The 10,873-nt window shown below is 48.5% G+C and overlaps 1 long non-coding RNA gene and 1 other non-coding gene across 2 annotated transcripts; both read left to right on the top strand.

Annotated features, from left to right (window-relative positions):
* Positions 1 to 260: 260 nt before the first annotated feature.
* On the top strand, positions 261 to 391 carry LOC125511843 (small nucleolar RNA Z247). Its single transcript, XR_007285128.2, has one exon. It is a non-coding gene; the product is annotated as a small nucleolar RNA Z247 (small nucleolar RNA).
* Positions 392 to 2,315: 1,924 nt separating this feature from the next.
* LOC125506173 (uncharacterized) lies at positions 2,316 to 2,880 on the top strand. The gene is made up of 3 exons (XR_015603641.1): positions 2,316 to 2,518; positions 2,618 to 2,695; positions 2,805 to 2,880. It is a non-coding gene; the product is annotated as an uncharacterized LOC125506173 (long non-coding RNA).
* Positions 2,881 to 10,873: the final 7,993 nt, after the last annotated feature.

Raw genomic sequence — 10,873 nt, 5'->3', positions numbered from 1 at the left:
TATGGTATGCACAACAGCAGCAACTTCAAGGATATTTGATGGGCTCTCTTTCCCGCGATATTCTTGCACGGGTCGCCACGTTAAAGACGCCAGCTGAAGTTTGGCGTGCCATTCATGCCATATTTGCTGCTCAGAGTCAAGCTCAAGCCATAAACACCCGCATCGAGCTGACCAATCTTCAGAAAGGTAATATGACCATGGCTGAGTAGGCAAGATTAAAAGTCTTACAAATGAAGTTGCCTGCACCGCCGTCGCGCTCTCCGATCCAGAGATCGTCTCCAAAATTCTCGCCGGACTGGACATGGAATATAACCCTGTTGTCTCGGCGCTTGCTGCTCGGGTGGAACCGATCACGGTTCAGGAGCTCTAAGCCAGCTCCTGAGCTTTGATGCCCGCCTCAGTCTTCTTCACGGCACCAGCCTTCGCCAATCTTCTGCCAACGCTGTCTCTCGTGGTCGCGGCCGTGGGCGCGGTCACCAGGGGCAGCCCCGCACCGGTGGGCGCGGGCGTGGCCACCTTCAGGGAGATGGCGGCTACAACAGCTCTGGTGGCGGCGGCTACAACAACTCCAGCAACTACACCAACAAACCAGCAGGCGGCAGCTTCAACAATAACTCTGGCCGCCGCTCCTCTTCCTCCCGGGGGCGCCCTCGGTGCCAACTTTGCAAAAAGGCAGGACATGGAGTTCTGGATTGCAGGCATCGGTATGATGAAGATTTTGTCCCCGACGCACGCCTTGTTGCTGCAGCTATGCGCGAGCAAGGGGGCGATGGTGTGTGGTATGTCGACGCTGGTGCAACCGACCACGTTACTGGTGAACTAGAGCAACTCGCTCTCCAGGAGAAATACCTTGGCAACGATCAGATTCACACTACAAGTGGTGGACGTATGGATATTCAACACATTGGTCAAGCTTTTATTAATTCTCCTACTCTTAAACGTGATCTTGTTCTAAACGATGTCCTTCATGTTCCACAAGCTGATAAAAACCTTGCCTCTATGTTTCGTTTAGCCACTGGTAATAATGTCTTCTTTGAAACTCACCCTCGTTACTTTTTTTATAAAGGATCGGGCAACGAGGGAACTTCTACATCACGGTAGATGCATTGGAGGGCTCTACCCCATCTCATGCAGAGTTTTCAACCACAAGCGCCGTCATGCTTATTCTGTCATCAAGCCCTCTTTGGCACGGTGGCATCAAAGATTAGGACACCCATCATCAGTCATAGTCAAACAAGTAGTTAATAAAGGGAATTTGCCCTTGTCATATAGTCAATCCAGTGAGTCTGTTTGTGAAGCTTGTCAGTGTGCCAAGAGTCATCAACTCCCTTATCCTAGGTCAAACAGTATGTCTCATGATCCTTTAGAGCTTATTTGCTATCCACACTAGCTCGGATGGTTGTTATCAGAACCCTTCATTCGCTTTGAGATCCGAACTTTTGAGTGGATAAGGTTTTGATTTTATGATTTGTTGAATTTCGCCACAGCAATAGGGGAAAGCTGGGACGTAGCTTTTGGTTGTCAGGGGCCAAAAATGGAAGCCTACTACCTGGCTTTTGCAGGTGTAGTCAGGGCAAGTGACCTCGCCCTCTTTTTGGGTGAGCAGGGTGCGGCAGTAGCTGATTTCGGCAAGCAACAGAAAACGTCTCATTTTGGATATTTGTTAAAAGTTCCACGGTGTCGTGTACTTGTTTACTATTTTAAAACTGCCGTTTTCATCTAGCAAGCTGTGCACTGCCTGGCACCATTTGTGTGAGGCATTTTTTCTCTACCATGCTTTGGAAAGGGAGGGCAGCACTTGCCTTTTTTAGTGTATGCGAGTTGAATACGGGTCCTGGCCTTCCTTTACTAATGGCCTGCCGGATTATAACTCCAATGTCCAGACGGTACAAACGCTGCCATGCATCCGCAAGTGGACAGGAGAGTAAAACACGCAACCAGCCGTGTGGGCTTCTAATTAATTGACGCCACCGTCCAGCTGTTGGTTCTGTATATATCACGCGTCTTGCTTGTTGTTGCTCCTTGCCTCTCTGCATAACTTTGTATCTAGTGATCAGTCAGATGGAAGGATTGGGAGATGGTGAAGGGGAAAACGGAACCCGGGGCTTGGCCGTGATCATAGTCGGCGGTGAAGGACGCGTTTGCAGGCGCCATTGTTGCTGCCGTCGAGGATCGCTATCACGAGAGCATTGCGCCCGTCCACTACATCGGACAGCAGGTGAGTGAACGTGTGCTTGAGCTCTTCATTGCGAGCGGATGTTTTTCTGTTGCTGAAAAATAAACCGTTTTTTGTTTTCCAGTACCTTGATCCGCCCAACAACTTGGTGCCTTTGACTTTGAAGCAAGTTTCCATGCTAACTCCTTCAGCCAGGCACGGGGGGCACTATCGATGCACGGGATGCCTGTCGGCACGGTTAAAAATAAATTTCATGCCTGTTGAAGACGAGCACAACTTGATCGACTGTTGCACTTTCAGGACAATAGACAGGGAGTACATGCAGGCGTTGCGTGAAGTGAGGTGAGCGCCTCGGGTTTTTGTCTTGTGATTGTTGCAACGGTCGTTTATGTCATGGACAACGCCTAGGAAAAATGAACCTTTTCTGTACAACACTCGCAGGAATGGAGACTACGTCGTGGTTAATGGCTCTATAAGGAGGCGGGATTCTGTCATGCATATACGAGTCTACTCAATCAGGTTTTTTGTTGACAAACAAGAGATTACTTCCCTCTCTTGGACAGTTTTAAAAGGACTGATCATTTTTCTTAGCACTGATTTTTAACCATGTAGGCATTTGTTCCTGCAGGCTTGTTACTAACTACAATGAGATTACTCACCACTTCCTCCATTGTATATACGTCTCCCTCGATCTTCAGAAGCAGGCAGGCTCCATCAAATTATGTATTGCACGTTCTGAACAAAAAAGCATGCCACCCTTTTTCTCTATGTTGACATTGATACTTTATTTTTTCAGTTGAGGGAGAGAGAAATGAATATTCGTCGGGCGAATCTCGTGGTGGCCTGCCGATGGGATGGCCCATGTCGTCCAAGGGCGCCGAACCGCATGTCTTATTCCTCAGCCGCAGGGCGAAAGGGTGAGGAGGCCCCGCATATGCCGACGCATGCGGGCTTTGCCCGCTGGCGCGCACTGGCGGCTGCGAGGAGGGACGGAGGGGAGGAGGGGGCGAGGGGAGGCGGCTAGGGTTTCCCTCCCGGTCGCTCGCGGGACCGACACGAGAGGGAAGGGGAAAGAGGAATCTTCGTCGTCAGGATCCAAGCATAAAAACCGAGCTGTACCTTTTTTTTATCAGCCGAGCTTGTACTTATGAAAACGAGGCGGGATTTATTTACATTCCCAGCAAATACAAAAGAAAATCCCGGCGTCTCGGTTAGTGCCACTAGAATTTAATATTAAATCAACCACGAACACGGCTATTTTTATAGTGTGTGTGCTGTTTTTGTCCCTGGCGTGTCTGGTTGTTAATAATTTTTGACTAGTGTAGGCATGATTAAGTACACGGCTCCACGTGTGTGCTAATTACAAAATGCATATGTACATTTTTATCCGATGGCGCCTCTCAATTATGTGTTTGGAGAATACCATGACGCAGATAAAACAAAACGCTTACAGAGAATATCGTGCATGCTGGGGAGTGTTTGTCTTCACTAAAGCAGCATGTGCCTCATCAAATGGCAGGGGTGTTAAAGAGTAGCGGGGGTGGTCGGTTGTCTCTTATTGCGAGAGGCTGCCTGGAATTGTTGCGTACTAGAAAGTTTAGACAGGGGCTGTTGCTGTAGAGGGCTGACATGGATGTTAGTACTCCGGGCGGGGGGCGGCTGACTACTACTGGGCAGAGGCTGCCTGAATCTTCTGCGGACTAGAAAGTTGAAGCAGGATCCCTCGCTGCATGTTGTGGCAGCTGGTGCGTCATGTCTTTTGACCCCGTTGTAGATGCTGGCTTCTAGTGTACTTGATGACCTTTTTTAAATGGTAAAACTCCGCGGTGAAAAAATTAATCGGACGCTGACCTTCAACTATAACTCCGGCCGCCGCTCCTCTTCCTCCCGGGGGCGCCCTCGGTGCCAACTCTGCAAAAAGGCAGGACATGAAGTTCTGGATTGCTGGCATCGGTATGATGAAGATTTTGTCCCCGACGCACGCCTTGTTGCTGCAGCTATGCGCGAGCAAGGGGCCGATGGCGTGTGGTACGTCGACTCTGGTGCAACCGACCATGTTACTGGTGAACTAGAGCAACTCGCTCTCCGGGAGAAATACCTTGGCAACGATCAGATTCACACTGCAAGTGGTGGAGGTATGGATATTCAACACATTGGTCAAGTTTTTATTAATTCTCCTACTCTTAAACGTGATCTTGTTCTAAACGATGTCCTTCATGTTCCACAAGCTAATAAAAACCTTGCCTCTATGTTTCGTTTAGCCACCGGTAATAATGTCTTCTTTGAAACTCTCCCTCGTTACTTTTTTATAAAGGATCGGGCAACGAGGGAACTTCTACATCACGGTAGATGCATTGGAGGGCTCTACCCCATCTCATGCAGAGTTTTCAACCACAAGCGCCGTCATGCTTATTCTGTCATCAAGCCCTCTTTGGCATGGTGGCATCAAAGATTAGGACACCCATCATCAGTCATAGTCAAACAAGTAGTTAATAAAGGCAATTTGCCCTTGTCATATAGTCAATCCAGTGAGTCTGTTTGTGCAGCTTGTCAGTGTGCCAAGAGTCATCAACTCCCTTATCCTAGGTCAAACAGTGTGTCTCATGCTCCTTTAGAGCTTATTTGTTATCCACAATAGCTCGGATGGTTGTCATCAGAACCCTTCATTCGCTTTGAGATCCAACTTTTGAGTGGATAAGGTTTTGATTTTATGATTTGTTGAATTTCGCCATGGCAATAGGGGAAAGCTGGGACGTAGCTTTTGGTTGTCAGGGGCCGAAAATGGAAGCCTACTACTTGGCTTTTGCAGGTGTAGTTAGCGCAAGTGACCTCGCCCTCTTTTTGGGTGAGCAGGGTGCGGCAGTAGCTGATTTCGGCAAGCAACTGAAGACATCTCATTTTGTATATTTTTTAAAAGTTCCACGGCGTCGTGTACTTGTTTACTGTTTTAAAACTGCCGTTTTCATCTAGCAAGCTGTGCACTGCCTGGCACCGTTTGTGTGAGGCATTTTTTCTCTACCGCGTTTTGGAAAGGGAGGGCAGCACTTGCCTTTTTTAGTGTATGCAAGTTGAATACGTGTCCTGGCCTTCCTTTATAATGTCCTTCCGGATTATAACTCCAATGTCCAGACGGTACAGACGCTGCCATGCATCCGCAAGTGGACAGGAGAGTAAAACACGCAACCAGCCGTGTGGGCTTCTAATTAACTGACGCCACCGGCCAGCTGTTGGTTCTGTATATATCACGCTTCTTGCTTGTTGTTGCTCCTTGCCTCTCTGCACAACTTTGTATCTAGTGATCAGTCAGATGGAAGGATTGGGAGATGGTGAAGGGGAAAACGGAAACCGGGGCTTGGCCGCGATCATAGTCGGTGGTGAAGGACGCGTTTGCAGGCGCCATTGTTGCTGCCGTTGAGGATCGCTATCACGAGAGCGTTGCGCTGGTCCACTACATTGGACAACAGGTGAGTGAACGTGTGCTTGAGCTCTTCATTGGGAGCGGATGTTTTTCCATTGCTGAAAAATAAACCGTTTTTTGTTTTCTAGTACCTTGATCAGCCCAACAACTTGGTGCCTTTGACTTTGAAGCAAGTTTCCATGCTAACTCCTTCAGCCAGGCACGGGGGGCACTATCGATGCACGGGATGCCTGTCGGCACGGTTAAAAACAAATTTCATGCCTGTTGAAGACGAGCACAACTTGATCGACTGTTGCACTTTCAGGACAATAGACAGGGAGTACATGCAGGCGTTGCGTGAAGTGAGGTGAGCGCCTCGGGTTTGTCTTGTGATTGTTGCAACGGTCGTTTATGCCATGGACAACGCCTGGGAAAAATGAACCTTTTCTGTACAACACTCGCAGGAATGGAGACTACGTCGTGGTTAATGGCGCTATAAGGAGGCGGGATTCTGTCATGCATATACGAGTCTACTCAATCAGGTTTTTTGTTGACAAACAAGAGATTACTTCCCTCTCTTGGACAGTTTTAATAGGACTGATCCTTTTTCTTAGCACTGATTTTTAACCATGTAGGCATTTGTTCCTGCAGGCTTGTTACTAACTACAATGAGATTACTCACCACTTCCTCCATTGCATATACGTCTCCCTCGATCTTCAGAAGCAGGCAGGCTCCATCAAATTCTATACTACACGTTCTGAACAAAAAAGCATGCCACCCTTTTTCTCTATGTTGACATCGATACTTTATTTTTTCAGTTGAGGGAGAGAGAAATGAATATTCGTTGGGCGAATCTCGTGGTGTCCTGCCGACGGGATGGCCCATGTCGTCCAAGGGCGCCGAACCGCATGTCTTATTCCTCAGCCGCAGGGCGAAAGGGTGAGGGGGCCCCGCATATGCCGACGCACGCGGGCTTTGCCCGCTGGCGCGCACTGGCGGCTGCGAGGAGGGACGGAGGTAAGGAGGGGGGCGAGGGGAGGCTGCTAGGGTTTCCCTCCCGGTCGCTCGCGGGAGCGACACGGGAGGGAAGGGGAAAGAGGAATCTTCCTCGTCAGGATCCAAGCATAAAAACCGAGCTATACCTTTTTTTATCACCCGAGCTTGTACTTATGAAAACGAGGCGGGATTTATTTACATTCCCAGCAAATACAAAAGAAAATCCCGGCGTCTCGGTTAGTGCCACTAGAATTTTATATTAAATCAACCACGAACACGGCTATTTTTATATTGTGTGTGTGCTGTTTTTGTCCCTGGTGTGTCTGGTTGTTAATAATTTTTGACCAGTGTAGGCATGATTAAGTACACGGCTCCACGTGTGTGCTAATTATAAAACGCATATGTACATTTTATCCGATGGCGCCTCTCAATTATGTGTTGGGAAAATACCATGACGTAGATAAAACAAAACGCTTACAGAGAATCTCGTGCATGCTGGGGAGTGTTTGTCTTCACTGAAGCAGCATGTGCCTCATCAAATGGCAGGGGTGTTAAAGAGTAGCGGGGATGGTCGGTTGTCTCTTATTGCGAGAGGCTGCCTGGAATTGTTGCGTACTGGAAAGTTTAGACAGGGGCTGTTGCTGCAGAGGGCTGACACGGATGTTAGTAGTCCGGGCGGGGGGCGGCTGACTACTACTGGGCAGAGGCTGCCTGAATCTTCTGCGGACTAGAAAGTTGAAGCAGGATCCGTCGCTGCATGTTGTGGTAGCTGGTGCGTCATGTCTTTTGACCCCGTTGTAGATGCTGGCTTCTAGTGTACTTGATGACCTTTTTTTAAATGGTAAAACTCCGCGGTGAAACAATTAATCGGACGCTGACCTTCAACTATAACTCCGGCCGCCGCTCCTCTTCCTCCCGGGGGCGCCCTCGGTGCCAACTCTGCAAAAAGGCAGGACATGAACTTCTGGATTGCTGGCATCGGCATGATGAAGATTTTGTCCCCGACGCACGCCTTGTTGCTGCAGCTATGCGCAAGCAAGGGGGCGATGACGTGTGGTACATCGACTCTGGTGCAACCGACCACGTTACTGGTGAACTAGAGCAACTCGCTCTCCGGGAGAAATACCTTGGCAACGATCAGATTCACACTGCAAGTGGTGGAGGTATGGATATTCAACACATTGGTCAAGCTTTTATTAATTCTCCTACTCTTAAATGTGATCTTGTTCTAAACGATGTCCTTCATGTTCCACAAGCTGATAAAAACCTTGCCTCTATGTTTCATTTAGCCACCGGTAATAATGTCTTCTTTGAAACTCACCCTCGTTACTTTTTTATAAAGGATCGGGCAACGAGGGAACTTCTACATCACGGTAGATGCATTGGAGGGCTCTACCCCATCTCATGCAGAGTTTCCAACCACAAGCGTCGTCATGCTTATTCTGTCATCAAGCCCTCTTTGGCACGGTGGCATCAAAGATTAGGACACACATCATCAGTCATAGTCAAACAAGTAGTTAATAAAGGCAATTTTCCCTTGTCATATAGTCAATCCAGTGAGTCTGTTTGTGAAGCTTGTCAGTGTGCCAAGAGTCATCAACTCCCTTATCCTAGGTCAAACAGTGTGTCTCATGCTCCTTTAGAGCTTATTTGTTATCCACAATAGCTCGGATGGTTGTCATCAGAACCCTTCATTCGCTTTGAGATCCGAACTTTTGAGTGGATAAGGTTTTGATTTTATGATTTGTTGAATTTCGCCACGGCAATAGGGGAAAGCTGGGACGTAGCTTTTGGTTGTCAGGGGCCAAAAATGGAAGCCTACTACCTGGCTTTTGCAGGTGTAGTCTGGGCAAGTGACCTCGCCCTCTTTTTGGGTGAGCAGGGTGCGGCAGTAGCTGATTTCGGCAAGCAACGGAAAACGTCTCATTTTGGATATTTGTTAAAAGTTCCACGGTGTCGTGTACTTGTTTACTGTTTTAAAACTGCCGTTTTCATCTAGCAAGCTGTGCACTGCCTGACACCGTTTGTGTGATGCATTTTTTCTCTACCGCGCTTTGGAAAGGGAGGGCAGCACTTGCCTTTTTTAGTGTATGCGAGTTGAATACGGGTCCTGGCCTTCCTTTACTAATGGCCTGCCGGATTATAACTCCAATGTCCAGACTGTACAGACGCTGCCATGCATCCGCAAGTGGACAGGAGAGTAAAATACGCAACCAGCCGTGTTGGCTTTTAATTAACTGACGCCACCGTCCAGCTGTTGGTTCTGTATATATAACACGTCTTGCTCGTTGTTGCTCCTTGCCTCTCTGCACAACTTTGTATCTAGTGATCAGTCAGATGGAAGGATTGGGAGATGGTGAAGGGGAAAACGGAAACCGGGGCTTGGCCGCGATCACAGTCGGCGGTGAAGGACGCGTTTGCAGGCGCCATTGTTGCTGCCGTCGAGGATCGCTATCACAAGAGCGTTGCACCAGTCCACTACATCGGACAGCAGGTGAGTGAACGTGTGCTTGAGCTCTTCATTGTGAGCGGATGTTTTTCCGTTGCTGAAAAATAAACCGTTTTTTGTTTTCCAGTACCTTGATCCGCCCAACAACTTGGTGCCTTTGACTTTGAAGCAAGTTTCCATGCTAACTCCTTCAGCCAGGCACGGGGGGCACTATCGATGCACGGGATGCCTGTCGGCACGGTTAAAAACAAATTTCATGCCTGTTAAAGACGAGCACAACTTGATTGACTGTTGCACTTTCAGGACAATAGACAGGGGGTACATGCAGGCGTTGCGTGAAGTGAGGTGAGCGCCTCGGGTTTTTGTCTTGTGATTGTTGCAACGGTCGTTTATGCCATGGACAACGCCTGGGAAAAATGAACCTTTTCTGTACAACACTTGCAGGAATGGAGACTACGTCGTGGTTAATGGCTCTATAAGGAGGCGGGATTCTGTCATGCATATACGAGTCTACTCAATCAGGTTTTTTGTTGACAAACAAGAGATTACTTCCCTCTCTTGGACAGTTTTAAAAGGACTGATCCTTTTTCTTAGCACTGATTTTTAACCATGTAGGCATTTGTTCCTGCAGGCTTGTTACTAACTACAATGAGATTACTCACCACTTCCTCCATTGCATATACGTCTCCCTCGATCTTCAGAAGCAGGCAGGCTCCATCAAATTCTATACTGCACGTTCTGAACAAAAAAGCATGCCACCCTTTTTCTCTATGTTGACATCGATACTTTATTTTTTTAGTAGAGGGAGAGAGAAATGAATATTCGTCGGGCGAATCTCGTGGTGGCCTGCCGACGGGATGGCCCATGTCGTCCAAGGGCGCCGAACCGCATGTCTTATTCCTCAGCCGCAGGGCGAAAGGGTGAGGGGGCCCCGCATATGCCGACGCACGCGGGCTTTGCCGGCTGGCGCGCACTGGCGGCTGCGAGGAGGGACGGAGGTGAGGAGGGGGGCGAGGGGAGGCTGCTAGGGTTTCCCTCCCGGTCGCTTGCGGGAGCGACGCGGGAGGGAAGGGGAAAGAGGAATCTTCCTCGTCAGGATCCATGCATAAAAACCGAGCTATACCTTTTTTTATCAGCCGAGCTTGTACTTATGAAAACGAGGCGGGATTTATTTACATTCCCAGCAAATACAAAAGAAAATCCCGGCGTCTCGGTTAGTGCCACTAGAATTTAATATTAAAGCAACCACGAACACGGCTATTTTTATAGTGTGTGTGCTGTTTTTGGCCCTGGCGTGTCTGGTTGTTAATAATTTTTGACTAGTGTAGGCATGATTAAGTACACGGCTCCACGTGTGTGCTAATTACAAAACGCATATGTACATTTTTATCCGATGGCGCCTCTCAATTATGTGTTGGGAGAATACCATGACGCAGATAAAATAAAACGCTTACAGAGAATCTCGTGCATGCTGGGGAGTGTTTGTCTTCACTGAAGCAGCATGTGCCTCATCAAATGGCAGGGGTGTTAAAGAGTAGCGGGGGTGGTCGGTTGTCTCTTATTGCAAGAGGCTGCCTGGAATTGTTGTGTACTGGAAAGTTTAGACAAGGGCTGTTACCGCAGAGGGCTGACACGGATGTTAGTACTCCGGGCGGGGGGCGGCTGACTACTACTGGGCAGAGGCTGCCTGAATCTTCTGCGGACTAGAAAGTTGAAGCAGGATCCGTCGCTGCATGTTGTGGCAGCTGGTGCGTCATGTCTTTTGACCCCGTTGTAGATGCTGGCTTCCAGTGTACTTGATGACCTTTTTTTAAATGGTAAAACTCCGCGGTGAAAAAAATTAATCGGACGCTG

This window comes from Triticum urartu, chromosome 5A, assembly GCF_056163025.1.
Source record: "Triticum urartu cultivar PI428250 chromosome 5A, HENAU_Tu73, whole genome shotgun sequence".
In the NCBI taxonomy this organism is placed as follows: domain Eukaryota; kingdom Viridiplantae; phylum Streptophyta; class Magnoliopsida; order Poales; family Poaceae; genus Triticum; species Triticum urartu.
Note: the sequence above shows the minus strand (reverse complement) of the source record. Positions and strands in the feature narration are given on the sequence as shown.